The 17,356-nt window shown below is 45.2% G+C and overlaps 1 protein-coding gene across 5 annotated transcripts in view; it reads left to right on the top strand.

Annotated features, from left to right (window-relative positions):
• ACSL6 (acyl-CoA synthetase long chain family member 6) overlaps positions 1-17,356 on the top strand; it is a 330,780-nt gene that overhangs the window by 97,407 nt on the left and 216,017 nt on the right. The window contains exon 1 of one of the 5 annotated variants that reach the window (XM_069763932.1): positions 9,633-9,843. The exons of the other annotated variants lie outside the window; for them this stretch is intronic. The gene's annotated coding sequence lies outside the window, so the exon portion shown is untranslated. Of the gene's footprint in view, positions 1-9,632; positions 9,844-17,356 lie in introns of those variants that run through there. 5 annotated transcript variants of the gene reach the window in all.

Raw genomic sequence — 17,356 nt, 5'->3', positions numbered from 1 at the left:
GCTGGCCAATCAAGCACAGTGATACTGTTGTTTTTAAACTAGGTTGTTGGGATCCATTTTTGGATTTGTTGCATCTCTGGTTCCACTTTGTTTAAATGTAGCTTTCCCTAGTAACCCCCCACGACAGCACACCTGGAGGATGTTACCCCTTTCCTAATAGGGACAGGAAATGACAAGAGGTTAAATAACCCCTCCCTCATCCTCCCCTCAGTGTTCTTTCCTGTCCCTACTAGGGATGAAGAGGTCATCCCAGGTGCACTGTGCCGGCAGCGGTCACCGGGGGGAATATGAATTGTTTAGCCGGGCAGCGGGGATCAGACTTACGTCCATTCCCTGTCGCTGCTCCAGTCTCCTCCGACTCGGGACTCTTCACTGCCGCTATTCCGCGCCTGCGGGTAAGGTCTGGGGCGTTCTTCGGCTGGAGGCCTCTCGGAGCTCTCCAGCCCTTCTCCTCCTCCGCACCGCGCGCGCGTGTGTGGGTACTTCCGGTCTGAAGCCGGCGGCCGGATATGACGTCAGACGCCGGCCGGCTTCTCTGAATCAGGAAGTTCCTCGTGCGTTCCAGCCAGGAACGCTAGGCAGACAGCATGGAAGACGTCGGCGTTCTCCCCCCATGTACTTCCGGACACCGGAGGAGGAGGTCCTCATCCAGGAGGACAGGTGCTGCGTCCGGTCGCCTATATATTCAGGCCCTGGACAGGAAGACATCACAGGTAGGACCACTGTGTGGTGAAGACTATGGAGATGTCTGCTTCCTCGCGCTCTGCACCTGCAGAACACAGCACCATCCCGGCCCCAGTGAGTAGTCTGGCCCCGAGTGTCCATTCCCTGATGTGGGTTGTAGTCTTATGATTCCTTCTCCCCTTCCTTTTTAGGGGGACAAGGAACCCACATCAGGAAGCAAAACAAAAACGACCCGCAAATGCGCAGTTTGTATGAAGAAGCTGTCCTCTTCATACAAGAAATCATTGTGCAAAGAATGCACAGACAAAATTATCAGAGAGGAACAGCCATCCCTGATAGAGGAGATTAAAACCTTAATCCAGCATGAGATTAAAACATCTCTGGCCACTCTTTCCCAGCCTACACCATCTCCTAGTGCCCCTCCTGAGGCTAAGAAAAGAAAACTTAATCCACAGGAGGAAGAGCAGGAGGACTCTCATGGAGAGACGTTGGACGAACCCCCAGAGGAGGGTGAATTATCCCTGGACTCTGAAAATGTCCAGCAAGAGAGATACTACTTCTCTTCATCTGATATAGAAGAACTCCTTACGGCTGTAAGGAAAACTATGGAGGTTGAGGAAGAGAAGACGGCCCAGTCAGTGCAAGAAGAGATGTTTGGAGGACTTCGTTCTAGGAAGCGTCAGGTGTTTCCTATTCACCAAAACATCCGGGATTTAGTTCTGGACGAGTGGGAATCCCCAGAAAAGAAGCTGACTACTCCAGCGGAAATTAAAGACAGATTTCCTGTGGATGCCGAGACAGCGTCATGCTGGTCAGAAGTCCCAAAAGTGGACGTCCAGATTGCCAGAGTAGCCAAAAAGACCATGCTACCATTCGAGGATGCCTCCCAACTGAGAGACCCTCTGGAACGTAAGATGGACGGACTACTAAGGAAGTCGTGGGAAACGTCAGCGTCTTTACTGAACATCAATTCAGTATCCACTTGCGTGGCTAGATCGATGCATCGCTGGCTGGGGCAGCTAGAGGAGCACTTGTCCTCAGGTACCCCGAGAGAAGATATTCTAGCCTCCTTGCCTATCTTCCAGAAGGCAACAGGCTTTTTAGCAGATGGTTCCGCAGAATCCGTGAGAGTGACGGCGAGATCATCTGCACTGTCAAACTCGGTAAGGCGTGCACTCTGGCTAAGATCCTGGTCTGGGGATATGACTTCCAAGATGAGGCTGTGTTCTATTCCTTTTAAAGGAAAGTATATGTTTGGACCAGCCTTGGATGATCTTTTGGAAAAGGCTTCAGACAAGAAAAAGACCTTACCAGAACCTAGAAACCCTAGGAAAAGACCCTTCCGCGCTCAGCAGGAGCATACTCCTCAATACAGAGGAAAGGGTAAGACAGGTCGCTGGAGCTATCCGAAAGGAGGGAAAGACAGGAATCTTTTTCTTTCACAACCCCAAAACCAGAGAAAGCAATGACGCCGTCATAGTGGGGGGTCGGATTTCGAACTTCCTCCCAGTCTGGCAAGAGATTGGTGTGGATCAGTGGACCTTAAGATTGGTCAAAGAGGGGATGAAAATAGAGTTTACATCATATCCCCAAAAAAGAATGAAAACGACAACGTTATGAACACCGAAGCTACAGTCCACCCTGATAACTGGGATAGAAGATCTCTTAATCAACAATGTGATCTCCACAGTCCCAAAAGACGAAAGAAACAAGGGCCATTATTCCAGCCTATCTCTGATAAGGAAACCAAACGGATCCCATCGGATGATAATCAATCTGAAGCCGCTGAATCAATATGTAACCTACAGAAGATTCAGAATGGAGTCCGTGAGATCGACAGTACCCTTAATAGGGCAAGACTTCGTCATGGCAACCATCGACTTACAGGACGCATATTATCACGTCCCAGTCCATCCAACCTATCGAAAATTTCTAAGGTTTGCAGTCACCAGAGGAGAAGTTATAGATCACTTCCAATTCAATGTCCTCCCATTTGGACTATCATCAGCTCCAAGGATCTTTACAAAGGTCATGTCCGAGGTGATGGCGTACATCAGAAGTCGGCAGATATGCATAATCCCATACCTCGACGACCTCTTGGTAGTGGCTCCCACGGTTCCAATTCTACAGGAACATCTTCAAACAACAGTCCAGATCCTGTCATCCTTGGGATGGGTGATAAACCCCAAAAAATCGGATATGGTTCCGTCCACAACGAAGATCTTTTTAGGGGTCTTATTAGACTCCCACAGCCAAACATCTTTCTTGCCCGAACAAAAACGGTCTCTGCTTACATCAAAGATAAGAATGTTGCGGGACAAGAAGAGAGTATCTCTAAGATGGGCCATGTCGGTTCTAGGTACCATGACATCTTGCATCCAGATGGTGGCATGGGCACAAGCCCACACCAGGATACTTCAGACACATATTCTGTCAAGCTGGGACGGATCCCCAGGATCTCTAGACAAAAAGATCCGGATACCACCGCACGTAAAGTCCTCATTAACATGGTGGCTACAAAAAGAGAACTTAATAAGAGGAGTTCCCTGGTTGCAGGTCCCAGCAGTGACCATAACAGTAGATGCCAGTGGAAAAGGTTGGGGAGCTACGGTAGACCAGCACATATTCCAGGGATTCTGGTCAGCCGAAATAGCACAACAATCCTCGAATTTCAAAGAGCTAAAAGCAGTAGAAGAAGTTCTCAAAGCGGCGGTAACTCTTGTACAAAATTCCCACATAAAAATATACTCAGACAACATGACAACAGTTGCCCACCTTCGCCACCAGGGAAGTACAAGACACGAAGATCTAAAAAGAATATCAGCAAGAATATTTTCGTGGGCCGAAGAACATGTTCTCTCCATATCCACCCTACACATAAAAGGGGAGATAAACGTACAAGCCGACTTCCTGAGCAGAACAGAGGTCCATCCAGGAGAATGGAGCCTAAACCCAGAAGTCTTTCAGATACTAGTCAAAAGATGGGGACAGCCAGAAGTGGACTTGTTCGCGAACAGTCAGAACGCAAAGGTAGACTAGTTCTTCTCACTAGATCCGATGAATCCGGGGTGAGCTGTGGACGCATTGGTTCAGCCATGGACATTCACGCTAGCATACGCTTTCCCGCCATTGCCAGTCCTACCAAAAGTCCTGCAGAAAATAAGGGCAGAAAAACTCAAGGTGATCCTAGTGGCTCCACTTTGGCCCAAAAGAGGTTGGTTTGGGGCCCTCATCAGTCTAAAAATAGATGGGCCAATAGCACTTCCACCGGTCAAAGACCTTCTCTACCAGGGGCCAATACTGCATCCAGATCCCGAGAGGCTACACCTAAATGCCTGGCTTCTGAATTCTCAATTCTGAGAACTAGAGGACTATCAAAGAGAGTAATTAAAACATTACAAAAAAGCCGCAAAACAGTTACTAATTCTATCTACCAAAAAATCTGGAAGACTTTCATCACATGGTGTGCTCCTGAACAACCTAACCCAGATAAACCAAACCTAGCCAAGATCCTGGATTTTTTACAAGATGGGCTGGAGAAGGGTCTCAGACCCAGCACCCTCAAGGTACAAGTGGCAGCCTTGAGCTCTTATTTTGACCAGTCTTTAGCTGACCATAGATGGGTAAGAAGATTCATGACGGCGGCATCCCGCATATCTCCAAGACCCATAAATATAGTTCCATCCTGGGACCTGAATATAGTCCTGAAAGGACTTACACTGCCACCATTTGAACCCTTATCTTCCATAACCATGGATAAACTCGCTTGGAAAACCACCTTCCTGGTAGCCATAACAACAGCCAGAAGAGTGGGTGAACTACAAGCCCTGTCAATCAATGAGCCCTACATGAAGATTCTTCAGGACAGGCTTATCCTGCGATTAGACCCATCCTTTCTCCCAAAGGTCGTCTCCGATTTCCACAAATCGCAGGAGATAATTCTTCCATCATTCTATCAAGAACCAAAGAATGAGGAAGAGGAACATTTCCATACTTTGGATGTTCGAAGAATGGTACTCTATTATCTTCATGCATCAGAGAAGATTAGAAAGGATCAAAATCTGTTTATTCATCTTCTCGGCCAGAATAAGGGGAAGAAGACTTCCAGATCCACAATTGCAAATTGGATCAAAAGAGCAATCCTGGAGGCTTATCAAATTCAAGGCCTTCCACCACCAGAAAAGCTCACAGCTCATTCTACTAGAGCAACAGCTGTCTCCTGGGCCGAGAAAGCCAGTGCTTCCATCGAGCAAATATGCAGAGCGGCTACGTGGTCCTCGGTCCATACGTTCTCCAAACATTACAGGCTTGACCTGATGTCAAAAGAAGACTTAGCCTTCGGAGAAAAAGTCCTTAGTGCTGTAGTCCCTCCCTAAAATTACTCTTGGGTACTGCTCCAGGTGTGCTGTCGTGGGGGGTTACTAGAGAAAATAGAATTATTCTTACCGTTAATTCGGTTTTTTAGTAACCCACCACAACAGCAGGAGTAATCCCTCCCTTTGCTTAATATACGTTCTGAAAAGAATAAATATAATTTGAAGCATTCATTCTCCTGTGGTCCTTTATAATAACACTGAGGGGAGGATGAGGGAGGGGTTATTTAACCTCTTGTCATTTCCTGTCCCTATTAGGAAAGGGGTAACATCCTCCAGGTGTGCTGTCGTGGTGGGTTACTAGAAACCGAATTAACGGTAAGAATAATTCTATTTTTTTTCCTGTCAGTCCATCCAGGTTAATGTCAGTTCCCCCTGCGCTGGCAATCTGATGTAACTGCAGTGTTGCTGGGTCAGCTGATGTGGTGACCACTCCCACCATCCTTTAAATGGTCACCTGATGCATCAGCTGACTGTTGGTGATGGAGTTTAACTTTGGAGACAAGCCTAGCAGGAGCAGATCTCTGGTGTCTGCCACTCCTGGTGTTTGGAGTCCTGTTGCTGTGCTATCTGCGGTGTGGAGCCTGACAGTGGTGTCTGGAAGCTAAGTGCTGTATTTTCAACTTGTCCCTTTGTTGTTTGTCACTGTCCCCTGTGTGGTACTATTCTGCAGTGGTGAGGCTAGTGCCCCTTGCTGGCCAGTGCACTAGCCAGGGCAGTATTAGGTGACAGCGAGGGACATAGGTTCGTGGCGGTGGCAGGGGGGGGAGGACCCACTTAGGGCATTAGGGGAATACAGGAACAGGCTCAGTTTTGAGCTCAGGTGGTGACCATCCCCCATTTCCCTATCTGTAGGGCCTTCCTCTGTCCAATACCATCCCATTGTGTGTGTTTTGCGTCGTCCACTGACTGACTAGCCGTTGGGTCGCAATACATATCGTGACACAGGTATTGGTACTTTTCGCAGTGTGAATACCACCTGAGGAAGATAGCGTGCCGCTATCGAAATGCGCTGTGGACTGCAATATATATTTTAATAAAGTTTTGTGCCTTTTAAATTTGACTATTTTACCCTTTTTGCCTTAGCGCTCCTAAAACCGCACCATCCTTTCCGATTTCATATCCCTCTTTGAGGGTACGTCGCAGGAGCAGCTCCGGGCGCAGCAAATTTTCTTTTCCTCGGCCAAAGGACATGTGATCACATGACTCCAGCAACGCCTCTCCGCACTCACATGGTCTTATCCAGTAACAGCAGGAAGAGTCCAGTCAGCACAGAGTTTTGTCTCCTCCCTTACCTCTGCGTTTTCACCGAGGTAAGAGGTAGAGGGGCATAACCCAATGAATTTAGTGGCCCTTTGGGTTTCCCTAGCCGTTAAAGTCTTTTTAACCACAGGTTCTTCTCGTGCGCTCCCTGTTTCTCTTTTTTTGCAAGTTATCTTGTGTGAATGGAACACTGAGTACCTTCACCGAGAGGTATGGCACGAGTATGCAAAGTGATATACCCTGTTAAAATCACAGGGATAATAGTACGTGGATTGGGCTAGCTCTGCAACTAAACGGTGCTAACCGCACACATGAATGAAGCAGTTGCTGAGAGAGGAGAGGAGAGAGAGCTCTTTGACGCTAGGTACAATACCCTGTTGCCTTTCACCGAGAAGTATAGCGTAAGGGTTGAGCTTGCTCTGTAACTGAACTGTGCTAACCGCACACAAGAATGAAACAGATGCTAAGCCAAGTGGCTAGTTACCCCAGTCCTGTCACTACTGAACCTGTGCCTGACGAGCACCCTAAGCATGTGGCAGACTAGAGACTCAGACGTTGAGCCAAGGGAACGAAACTGCATAAGTGTGCAACCTGTCTGCCAGCCTGTACAGTCTCTGAGCAAAGACACACAGAAACATGCAGACAGAGTGGTAGAGTAGCCACCCACACACATCAAGCATAAATTATTATTATTTATTATTATAGCGCCATTTATTCCATGGCGCTTTACATGTGAGGAGGGGTATACATAATAAAAACAGGTACAATAATCTTGAACAATACAAGTCACAACTGGTACAGGAGAGAGGACCCTGCCCGCGAGGGCTCACAATCTACAAGGGATGGGTGAGGAAACAGTAGGTAAGGAAGAGCAGGTCATGCAGTGGTTTGGTCGATCGGTGATTACTGCAGATTGTAGGCTTGCCGGAAGAGGTAGGTCTTCAGGTTCTTTTTGAAGGTTTCGATGGTAGGTGAGAGTCTGATATGTTGTGGTAGAGAGTTCACGGTAGGGGTGATGCGCGAGAGAAATCTTATATGCGATTGTGGGAAGAGGAGATAAGAGGGGAGTAGAGAAGGAGATCTTGTGAGGATCGGAGGTTGCATGCAGGAAAGTATCGGGAGACGAGGTCACAGATGTATGAAGGAGACAGGTTGTGGATGGCTTTGTATGTCATGGTTAGGCTTTTGTACTGGAGTCTCTCGGTAATGCGGAGCCATTGAAGGGATTGACAGAGGGGAGAGGCCGGGGAATAGCAGGGGGGGGACAGGTGGATTAGTCGTGCAGCTGAGTTTAGAATAGATTGGAGGGGTGCGGGAGTGTTAGAGGGGAGGCCACAGAGCAGGAGGTTACAGTAGTCGCGGCGGGAGATGATGAGGGCATGGACTAGGGTTTTTGTAGATTCTTGGATTAGGAATGTACGGATCCGTGTAATATTTTTGAGCTGAAGGCGGCAGGAAGTGGAAAGGGCTTGGATATGCGGTTTGAAGGTGAGATCAATGTCAAGGATTACCCCGAGACAGCAAGCTTGTGGGACTGGGGAGAGTGGGCAGCTGTTTACTGTAATGGATAGGTTCGTTGGGGGGGTCGCATAAGATGGGGGAAAACAATGAATTCTGTTTTGTCCATGTTATGTTTTAGAAATCTAGCAGAGAAGGATGAAATAGCGGATAGACATTGAGGGATTCTGGTTAGTAGGGTGGTGATATCTGGTCCAGAGATGTAGATTTGTGTGTCATCAGCATAGAGATGATACTGAAAACCGTGAGACTGTATGAGCTGTCCCAAGCCAAAAGTGTAAATGGAGAAGAGCAGGGGCCCTAGAACTGAACCTTGCGGGACTCTGACAGATAGGGGGCAAGGTAAGGAGGTGGTGTGTGAATGGGAGACGCTGAATGTTCGGTCAGTTAGATATGACGAGATCCAGGATAGGGCCAAGTCTGTGATGCCAAGGGATGAAAGGGTCTGTAGTAATAGGGAATGGTCCACTGTGTCAAAGGCAGAGGACAGGTCCAGGAGGAGGAGGATAGAGTAGTGTCGCTTGCTCTTGGCGGTTAATAGGTCATTGGTGACCTTAGTTAGGGAAGTTTCAGGGGAGTGGTGTGACCGGAAGCCTGATTTTTTTTTTTTTCAGTGTGGTCTTTTTATTGGACAGTCATTTACACACAGATAATCAGAGCGGTCAGCCATAACCAAGTCAATGGACTTAACAGATTTCACAAACCGGTTTTTAACAAATCATATCTGAACCCAACCCCTCATTCACCAAACGAGATCTGCACATAGATTATTAAAATGAGATTAGGTAAAAAGGAAATGTTAAATTAAAGTCTGGGTGTTTTTAAAGGGCTGGAATGTCTATAATCATCACTAGTTAGGCTGCACGGCAAGATGGACTGTCCCTTTTTTTGCTCCTATAGCTTCAAGTTTGGGTAGATATCCCCATGGACTTTATTTTTTGCTCTCGTAATCGTCAAATGCAGGTTTCAGTTGTGTATTGATGTATTCATGGCGCTCATTGAAATGACACTAGCGTGCCAGCGTGCACCACTCAGAGCCTTTTGTACGCTAAGCTCCACCCCAAACACTCATGCCCAGTCGGGCCAATCCGGGGTTACCACATCATCAGAGCAGCTAACGTCCAACCACAATGAGAAGCCGCCACATCACAGACATGCTCAGTAAGGTGATCTCTGGACTTAGACTCCAGAGCGCAAGGTTGAGGCTGCACCCGCATATAGACTTGACTGGAGCACCAGCAGTAACCAAACTTATACCACGGACCTGAGCAAGACTCTGGGACCGACGCCTGCACTGAGTAGCATTCACAGAGGCCGGACCAGCGCAGCGGGAGAATCCCAACGCCTTTCTTAAAATTGTGTCATGTAATGTATCACAACTGAAATTTTCTTTTTTTCTCGCTTTATCTTTCGATGCCTAGTGTACCACTTCCCATGCCAGTTTATCTAACTTCATTGTCACCTACTAAAGCATTAATTTTCCATTGCCTAATTCTCCTCCAAACATCTTGTACCTCTAATATGAACTTTACAAATCATTTGTTTCATTTGCTGAATCTCTCAGGTAGTATGACCTGCCTGACACGGACAGTGGCCACCACCTAGATAAAATGGTGAGCTTGTTTTCTGTTCCAAACCTCAAGGCAGTGGAAGAGTTACCTCCTAGGATGCTTGTGTTGTCTCTATGGGAGTCTAAGCCGCCCTCAGCCAAGCTTAGCGCATTGGGACACTTTGTAGATCAGAAGGGGAGGGCTCGGGTGACTGACAAGATTCATGGAACATTTCCTTTTAAGAGTTGTCTGTGTTAGGGAACCTTTGCAGTGTCTTGCAGGCTCCACTACACAACATGGTCACAGTCGCTGCCCACATCGAAGAAGAAGCTGCTCTATGAGCAGAGTCCCTGATAGTTCAGCACTTTTGGTGCAGGATGGGTCACGAGCTTCATGACAACTATTAGGATAATCTGCATGGTTCTTCCATCAATCTGTGGTGGCTATTTAGACAGGTAAGACTTCTGTATTTTCTGTTTTATTCTCAGCACAGGATAAGTTAGAAAGGATGCCGTGCTGCAAAGAAACCAGCCACTGTCAACTACACAGTGCAGCTCTTATTCTTAGTGTTTTATCCCCATAACCATGACACAGGTAATGCATGTGCCCTAGATATTGTATCGACAAGTACCCTTTAAAGTTTATGCTTGCCATTTTATGCCATTTTATGCTAGTTTATGCCTACAGCCCGATTACATAAAAAGGTTTACTTACAATGCAAATATGTTACAGTACAGAGGTGCAATCATAAGCCTGCACGCTTCAGAGTTACAGTTTCACATATGAAACACAATATCTGCAAATTGAGATTCTGGTTTGGCTATTATCCTAAGACATGTATCAAGGATCGTTAAAGGGTCGACATTGACTTGTAGGATTGCTACCTTCCAATAGGTGGCACTAAAGTTCTAGTTCTCTTCTTCTCTGAAGAGACAGTTTGCATAACTAGCATATTTCCCAGAGAAGCATTATGGCTTTAAGTCTCCTCATCTCCGCATGCTTAGCATGTCACTCTCCGCAAGGAGAAACGATACTTCTTACATATATACACACACACATATACAGAGGGTACGGAAAGTATTCAGACCCCTTTAAATTTTTCATTCTTTGTTTCATTGCAGCCATTTGGTAAATTCAAAAAAGTTTTTTTTTTCTCATTAATGTACACTCTGCACCCCATCTTGACTGAAAAAAAAAGAAATGTAGACATTTTTGCAAATTTATTAAAAAAGAAAAAAACGAAATATCACATGGTCATAAGTATTCTGACCCTTTGCTCAGACACTCATATTTAAGTCACATGCTGTGCATTTCCTTGTGATCCTCCTTGAGATGGTTCTACTTCATTATAGGACTTGATTTGGATAGGCACACACCTGTCTATATAAGACCTCACAGCTCACACTGCATGTCAAACCAAATGAGAATCATGAGGTCAAAGGAACTGGCCAAGGAGCTCAGAGACAAAATTGTGGCAAGGCACAGATCTGGCCAAGGTTACAAAAGAAGTTCTGCTCTACTTAAGGTTCCTAAGAGCACAGTGGCCTCCATAATCCTTAAATGGAAGAAGTTTGGGACCACCAGAAGTCTTCCTAGACCTGGCTGTCCAGCCAAACCAAGCAATTGTGGGAGAAGAGCCTTGGTGAGAGAGGTAAAGAGAACCCCAAGATCACTGTGGCAGAGCTCCAAAGATGCAGTAGGGAGATGGGAGAAAGTTTCACAAAGTCAACTATCACTGCAGCCCTCCACCAGTCGGGCCTTTGTGGCAGAGTGACCTGACAGAAGCCTCTCCTCAGTGCAAGACATATGAAAGCCCGCATAGAGTTTGCTAAAAACACATGAAGGACTCCCAGACTATGAGAAATAAGATTTTCTGGTATGATGAGATGAAGATAGACCTTTTTAATTCTAAGCGGTATGTGTGGAGAAAACCAGGCACTGCTCATCATCTGCCCAATACAATCCCAACTGTGAAATATGGTTTTGGCAGCATCATGCTATGGAGGTGTTTTTCAGGTGCAGGGACAGGACGACTGGCTGCTATTGAAGGAAACATGAATGTGGCCAAGTACAGAGATATCCTGGATTAAAACAACTTCCAGAGTGCTCTGGACCTCAGACTTGGCCGAAGGTTCATTTTCAACAATGCAATAACCCTAAGCACACAGCTAAATTAACAAAGGAGTGGCTTCAGAACAACTCTGTGACCATTCTTGACCAGCCAGAGCATTGACCTAAACCCAATTGAGCATCTCTGGAGAGACCTGAAAATGGCTGTCCACCAATGTTCACCATCCAACCTAACGGATCTGCAAAGGATCTGCAAGGTGGAATGGCAGAGGATCCCCAAATCCAGGTGTGAAAAACTTGTATCATTCCCAAGAAGACTCATGGCTGTACTAGCTCAAAAGGGTGCTTCTATTCAATACCGAGTAAAGGGTCTGAATACCGTATTTTCCGGCGTATAAGACGACTGGGCGTATAAGACGACCCCCCAACTTTTCCAGTTAAAATATAAAATCTTCTTAAAAGTCGGGAGTCTTCTTATATGCCATGTGTCGTCTTATAGGGCCGGTAACTAATGTGCCTTTTGGGGGGGAGTGGTCCCGATGATGAAGAGAGGGGGCGTCTCACAGGAAAATGTGAGTGGAGTATCCCCCTATTACCTCATTGTAGCAGCAGGGGGTCTCTGTGCTGGGGAGCAGCGGCTGCTCCTCTTTGTGCAGTGTCAGGGCTCTGTGCTGTCGGGCGGCGGCGTATCTTCGTGCAGAGTCGTGCAATTACACGTTTTGTTTTACACGTTTATTTCCTTTGTGTTCGTTGGAACATCACAAAAAAACACAGGGAAAAAAATGCAAATTGGATATAATTTCAAACAAAATCCCCAAAACAGGCAGGATAAAATTGTTGGCACCCTTAACTTAATATTTGGTTGCCCACCTTTTAGAATAAATCACTGCAATCAATAGCTTCCCATAACCATCAATAAGCTTCTTACACCTCTCAACTGTACAGTGACATTTTTGGGACATGATCAGATATCAAAGTCAAACATCAGAATAATGTAGGTTTGAGGCTAAATAGCCTGTCTGAGAACTGCCTTTGACCTCTGACTTTGATATTTTATTTTGATATCTGACTTTGATATGCGACTTTGACATCTGAATCGTATATCTGATTTTGACATTTGACATTGATATGTGACTTTGACATCTGACTTTGATATCGGATTCTGAAATGTGACTTTGATAACTGAGTTTGACATTTGACTCTGACATGTTACTTTGATATCTAACTCTGACACCTACAGTAATTTATTGTTTGCTTATACATTACTAACTAAATATCTAATCAAATAAATAATGCAACTACAGCTTCATGCTAAGGCATCTGTGTAACACATAGTTTTGGCCTGAAAGGATTATAATAATAATAATAATAATAATAAAAAAGGACTTTAACCCATAACTCTCTGCCTGTAAACCAGCACACTTACATGTTACTAACCTATACACTCAGTCAGCAAACCATGGGCCTTCTGTTTGGATATGTCGCCTTCTGTTTGGATATGTCCTACAAGCTAAATTCAAAAGAAATGGAATGAAAATCACACAACCAAACTGAAGCACCTCCTTCTTTTGAGTGCATAGGTCAATGGTAAATGTGCTGTCTTACAGACTGAGAGTTTGAGGTTCAAGTCCCAATAGTGGACAGTTACCTTTTTTATTATTATTATCCTTTCAAACCAAAGCAATGTGCCTTACCATTAAGTTATAGGTTCATTATTTGACTAAATATGAGCAACTAATATATAATAAGCAAACAATAAGTAAGATGTCAGAGTCAATTGACAAACTCTGATAGTTTGCGCTGACCCTGATGCACCCTGCAGGACAGCTTGAATTTCTTTGTAACTTGATTGGGGCTGCTTAGCCACCATCTGGACTATGCTGTGTTGCAACTTTTTATCAATTTTTCTCTGCTGTCTACATTCTAGGAGATTAGCTGAAGTGCCATAGATTGTAAACTTCTTGATTATGTTGTTCACCATGGAAAAAGAAACATATCTTTGGAGATAGGTTTATAACCTTGAGATTGTTGCTATTGTTCAACAATTTTGGTTCTCAAGTCCTCAGACAGTTCTCTTCTTCTCTTTCTGTTCTCCATGCTTGTGGCACACACAGTCACATATTGCAAAGACTGAGTCCACTTATCCCCTTTTTACCCAATTTCAGTTGTGATTTTCATATTGCCCACACCTGTTACTTGCAACAGATGAATTTGAACGAGCATCACATGCTTGAAACAAAGCTGCTTACCCACAATTTTTGAAAGGTGTCAACGATTTCGTATGGCCCATTTTTGCAGTTTTGCGTGAAATTATGTCCAATTTGCCTTTATTCCATGTTTTTGTGTTGTTCAATTTCCAATACACACAAATTAACCCCTTTCTGCCATTAGACGTACTATTGCGTCCATGTGGGGTGGGCTTTACTTCCCAAGGACGCAATAGTACGTCATATGCGATCGGCAGCGCTCACGGGGGGAGCGCCGCCGATCGCGGCCGGGTGTCAGCTGCCTATCGCAGCTGACATCCGGCACTAAGTGCCAGGAGCGGTCATGGACCGCCCCCGGCACATTAACCCCCGGCACACCGCGATCAAATATGATCGCGATGTGTCGGCGGTGCAGGGAAGCACCGCGCAGGGAGGGGGCTCCCTGCGGGCTTCCCTGAGCCCCCCGCAGCAACGCGATGTGATCGCGTTGCTGCGAGGGTCTTACCTCCCTCCCTCCCTGCTCCAGGCCCGGATCCAAGATGGCCGCGGATCCGGGTCCTGCAGGGAGGGAGGTGGCTTCACAGAGCCTGCTCAGAGCAGGCACTGTGAAGCAGCCTGCACTCCTATCAGATCGGTGATCTGACAGAGTGCTGTGCAAACTGTCAGATCACCGATCTGTGATGTCCCCCCCTGGGACAAAGTAAAAAAGTAAAAAAAAAATTTTTCAAATGTGTAAAAAAAATTTTTAAAAAATATTCCAAAATAATGAAAAAAAAAAATATATTATTCCCATAAATACATTTCTTTATCTAAATAAAAAAAACAAAACAATAAAAGTACACATATTTAGTATTGCCGCGTCCGTAACGGCCCGACCTATAAAACTGGCCCACTAGTTAACCCCTTCAGTAAACACCGTAAGAAAAAAAAAAAAAAAAACGAGGCAAAAAACAACGCTTTATTATCATACCGCCGAACAAAAAGTGGAATAACACGCGATCAAAAAGATGGATATAAATAACCATGGTACCGCTGAAAGCGTCATCTTGTCCCGCAAAAAACGAGCCGCCATACAGCATCATCAGCAAAAACATAAAAAAGTTATAGTCCTGAGAATAAAGCGATGCAAAAATAATTATTTTTCCGTAAAATAGTTTTTATCGTATAAAAGCGCCAAAACATAAAAAAAGATATAAATGAGGTGTCGCTGTAATCGTACCGACCCGAAGAATAAAACTGCTTTATCAATTTTACCAAACGCGGAACGGTATAAACGCCTCCCCCAAAAGAAATTCATGAATAGCTGTTTTTTGGTCATTCTTCCTCACAAAAATCGGAATAAAAAGCGATCAAAAAATGTCACGTGCCTGAAAATGTTACCAATAAAATCATCAACTCGTCCCGCAAAAAACAAGACCTCACATGACTCTGTGGACCAAAATATGGAAAAATTATAGCTCTCAAAATGTGGTAACGCAAAAAATATTTTTTGCAATAAAAAGCGTCAATCATAAAAATCCGCTAAAAAACCCGCTATAAAAGTAAATCAAACCCCCCTTCATCACCCCCTTAGTTAGGGAAAAATTAAAAAAATGTATTTATATCCATTTTCCCGTTAGGGCTAGGGTTAGGGCTAGGGTTAGGGCTAGGGTTAGGGTTAGGGCTAGGGTTAGGGTTAGGGTTGGGGCTACAGTTAGAGTTGGGGCTACAGTTAAAGTTGGGGCTACAAATAGGGTTGAGGCTAAAGTTAAGGTTATGGTTTAGAATACATTTACATTTGGGAATAGGGTTGGGATTAGGGTTAGGGGTGTGTCAGGGTTAGGGGTGTGGTTAGGGTTACCGTTGGAATTAGGGTTAGGGGTGTGTTTGGATTAGGGCTTCAGTTATAATTGGAGGGTTTCCACTGTTTAGGCACATCAGGGGCTCTCCAAACACGACATGGCGTCCGATCTCAATTCCAGCCAATTCTGCGTTGAAAAAGTAAAACAGTGCTCCTTCCCTTCCGAGCTCTCCCGTGTGCCCAAACAGGGGTTTGCCCCAACATATGGGGTATCAGCGTACTCAGGACAAGTAGGACAACAACTTTTGGGGTCCAATTTCTCCTGTTACCCTTGGGAAAAAACAAACTAGGGGCTAAAAAATATTTTTTGTGGGAAAAAAAAAGATTTTTTATTTTCACGGCTCTGCGTTATAAACTGTAGTGAAACACTTGGGGGTTCAAAGTTCTCCCAACACATCTAGATGAGTTCCCTGGGGGGTCTAGTTTACAATATGGGGTCACTTGTGGGGGGTTTCTACTGTTTAGGTACATTAGGGGCTCTGCAAACGCAATGTGACGCCTGCAGACTATTCCATCTAAGTCTGCATTCCAAATGGCACTCCTTCCCTTCCGAGCCCTCCCATGCGCCCAAACGGTGGTTCCCTCCACATATGGGGTATCAGCATACTCAGGACAAATTGGACAACAACTTTTGGGGTCGAATTTCTCCTCTTACCCTCGGGAAAATACAAAACTGGGGGCTAAAAAATAATTTTTGTGGGAAAAAATTTTTGTTTTATTTTTACGGCTCTGCATTATAAACTTCTGTGAAGCCCTTGGTGGGTCAAAGCGCTCACCACACATCTAGATAAGTTCCTTAGGGGGTCTACTTTCCAAAATGGTGTCACTTGTGGGGGGTTTCTACTGTTTAGGTACATTAGGGGCTCTGCAAACGCAATGTGACACCTGCAGACCATTCCATCTAAGTCTGCATTCCAAATGGAGCTCCTTCCCTTCCGAGCCCTCCCATGCACCCAAACAGTGGTTCCCCCCCACTTATGGGGTATCAGCGCACTCACGACAAATTGGACAACAAATTTGGGGGTCCAATTTCTCCTGTTACCCTCGGGAAAATACAAAACTGGGGGCTAAAAAATAATTTTTGTGGGAAAAAATGTTTGTTTTATTTTTACGGCTCTGCTTTATAAACTTCTGTGAAGCCCTTGGTGGGTCAAAGCGCTCACCATACATCTAGATAAGTTCCTTAGGGGGTCTACTTTCCAAAATGGTGTCACTTGTGGGGGGTTTCAATGTTTAGGCACATCAGTGGCTCTCCAAACGCAACATGGCGTCCCATCTCAATTCCTGTCAATTTTGCATTGAAAAGTCAAACGGCGCTCTTTCCCTTCCGAGCTCTCCCATGCGCCCAAACAGTGGTTTATCCCCACATATTGGGTATCAGCGTACTCAGGACAAATTGTACAACAACTTTTGGGGTCCAATTTCTTCTCTTACCCTTGGGGAAATAAAAAATTGGGGGCGAAAAGATAATTTTTGTGAAAAAATATGATTTTTTATTTTTACGGTTCTCCATTATAAACTTCTGTGAAGCACTTGGTGGGTCAAAGTGCACACCACACCTCTAGATAAGTTCCTTAAGGGGTCTACTTTCCAAAATGGTGTCACTTGTGGGGGGTTTCAATGTTTAGGCACATTAGTGGCTCTCCAAACGCAACATGGCGTCCCATCTCAATTCCTGTCAATTTTGCATTGAAAAGTCAAACAGTGCTCCTTCCCTTCCGAGCTCTCCCATGCGCCCAAACAGTGGTTTACCCCCACATATGGGGTATCAGCATACTCAGGACAAATTGTACAACAACTTTTGGGGTCCAATTTCTTCTCTTACCCTTGGGAAAATAAAAAATTGGGGGC

This window comes from Ranitomeya imitator, chromosome 4, assembly GCF_032444005.1.
Source record: "Ranitomeya imitator isolate aRanImi1 chromosome 4, aRanImi1.pri, whole genome shotgun sequence".
NCBI lineage: Eukaryota > Metazoa > Chordata > Amphibia > Anura > Dendrobatidae > Ranitomeya > Ranitomeya imitator.
The sequence above is the reverse complement of the archived record's forward strand: the minus strand, read 5'-3'. Positions and strand labels throughout refer to the sequence as shown.